The sequence below is a fragment of the Crinia signifera genome, chromosome 2 (genome assembly GCF_055691185.1).
Source record: "Crinia signifera chromosome 2, ASM5569118v1, whole genome shotgun sequence".
In the NCBI taxonomy this organism is placed as follows: Eukaryota; Metazoa; Chordata; class Amphibia; order Anura; family Myobatrachidae; genus Crinia; species Crinia signifera.
The window spans coordinates 91509557-91512148 of record NC_139218.1 but is presented as its reverse complement, the minus strand read 5'-3'; the positions used below and the strand labels follow the sequence as shown (position 1 = coordinate 91512148).

The following is a 2592-nucleotide window of genomic DNA, read 5'->3' as shown; positions in this document are numbered from 1 at the left end:
TGTGATTAGGCTGTCGGCCTCTTCTGGGTAGGAGGCCGAATTTGCATGTGCTCCGCCCCGTCTGTTGACGTCGCGTCAACAGAGACACACCCACTAGACAGACGACGAACAGGCAAACAGCAGCAGCCAGCTGTCTCCTCGCTCTTTGCTGCTGCATGCCTGTGTGCCTGACGAACTGCTGCTGACTAAATCAATAAGCTGCTGCAGAGGAGAAGGACGAGGAGGAATCTTGCACAATCAGGTGCAATGACGGCTTTCCTGTTTAGAGCCCATTCAGCAGCAGTAGTAGACAGTCAGATGGACAAGCATCGATGTGGCAGGACCCTGTGTGTGACATCACAATCTGCCCTCTATGACATCACAAGCTGCACACTTGGATTCCGGAACCTGACAGCCAGACAGTCACTTGGAGCAGACAGGCAGACAGGACAGTTATGTGTAGGTGAGCTGGGTGGGCCAATGTTTTCTTTTATTGGCAGTTACCACCAAAATCATGGTCCGAAGAAGGTAAGTGATACTTTTTATAAATCCCCCTCTCAATGATCATCAATTGTTTGGCTTGGAAAAAAAATGAAGAAAAAAAAAATTTCAAAAAAAAGAGAGAAAAGAGACCAAAAAGAAAAGAAAAAATATAAGTTTAACAAAAGAAAACAAAATATAAGAGAAAAGAAAAAAATAAAAGAGATAAAGAAATAAAAGGAAAAAAAAAACCAAGCCATTTCAAATCGAGAGGGAGGGGGTACAAAAATTCCATTGCTGTGAATCAGTTGATGTTTCCGTGGTAAGATCGTAGGTAAGTCACATAGTGTTTGCATATATATTGGGAGGTCGCAGCGATTGATAAGTCATTTAATTTAGGCAGGCTTCCGGTCTTTTGGCTAGGCCGCACATGCTGATATCAAGTGTAGTGTCATGTCAAGTATTAAACTGACTCGATTCCAGAAAGTACAAATAAAGGAGTCAAGAAATAGTCACAAAATGATACACTGGAGGCAGGATTTCAAACTATTTATGCACAAGGGTTAAACCTTGAAGCAAATGCATGCATTTCTAAATACAAAGTTAGAACAGTGCAGAAACAATGGATACACCAAATCAAGCACAAGGAATGGAAATAGTCTATTTTTGGATAACAGATTAGGAAGGTGCACCGGTCCTGGAAGTACTGCAATACCAGGTCAATGCATGGATTTGACAGAGCAAGCTCTTCTTCCATCTCCCTGTTCTAAAAATCCATTTAATATATGGCCCCCAGATAGGGGGCGTATCAGATATTAAACTGATAAGAACAGATACTACACTTGATCTTAGCCAAAACGCCGAGAAGCGATAACCCGAATGGGGTCCCAGCAAAGCGCACGGACCGGAATTCGGCCACCCATACTGGTGGAGATCAGCACCACGGACACATCTAACACACACACATCACATCTCTGTCGTTGCAGTCTGAAAGATACCTGGCTTTACGGCAGGTGAATAGGACTTGAAGTGCTGGACAGGGACGCATTTCAGGATGCTCTAAGCATCCCCCGCTGGGTTACCGCGGCGGGTGGCATCGCCAGAAAAATCTAGCGATGCCCCATAGAAGCCAATGGGCTTCTAACACGAACCCACTGCCGCCTCGCACGGACCCCCGCCGCCCAGCACGGACCCCCGCCGCCCCGCATTGCCCCCTCACCTGTGTCCGGGCAGCACAGAGCTGTGCTGCCTGGACCTGTGACCTCCTCCGTGCACTGATCCTCTTCCGGGTGCAGGGAGGAGGAGAGCCCTGCGCAGCAGCGCTGGGTGTGGGAGGGAGGGGAGAGCCTCCGGGAACTGCTGTGACCCGGCGACTCTCACCGCAAAGGACAGCTCTTAAAGCAAGAGCTGTCCTTTGCTATAATTATCGCATATATTTGTTTTTTCATAAAATAACTTGAATGTAATCGTTAAAAATATAACTGTATATCGGGAATAATAACTGTATATAGCGGGCATAATACTATGTATAATCATGTACTCTATAATAATGAATGTAATTGTTAAAAATATAACTGTATATAACGGGAATAATAACTGTATATAGCGGATATAATACTATGTATAATCATGTACTGTATAATAATGAATGTAATTGAAAAATCTGGCGATGCCCCATAGGAGCCAATGGGCTTCTAACGCGAACCCACTGCCGCCCCGCATGGACCCCCGCCGCCCAGCACGGACCCCCGCCGCCCCACATTGCCCCCTCACCTGTGTCTGGGCAGCACAGAGCTGTGCTGCCTGGACCTGTGACCTCCACTGATCCTCTTCCAGGTGCAGGGAGGAGTAGAGCCCGGCGCAGCAGCGCTGGGTGTGGGGGGGAGGTAAGAGCCACCGGGACCTGCTGTGACCCAGCGACTCTCACCGCAAAGGACAGCTCTTAAAGCAAGAGCTGTACTTTGCTATAATTATCGCATATATTTGTTTTGTCATAAAATAACATTAATGTAATCGTTAAAAATATAACTGTATATCGGGAATAATAACAGTATATAGCGGGCATAATACTATGTATAATCATGTACTCTATAATAATGAATGTAATTGTTAAAAATATAACTGTATATAACG

General features: G+C 45.8%; 1 non-coding gene across 1 annotated transcript; it reads right to left on the bottom strand.

The window, feature by feature from the left end:
• Positions 1-1140: 1140 nt before the first annotated feature.
• On the bottom strand, positions 1141-1331 carry LOC146060840 (U2 spliceosomal RNA). Its single transcript, XR_014470489.1, has one exon. It is a non-coding gene; the product is annotated as a U2 spliceosomal RNA (small nuclear RNA).
• Between the last annotated feature and the right edge of the window lie 1261 nt (positions 1332-2592).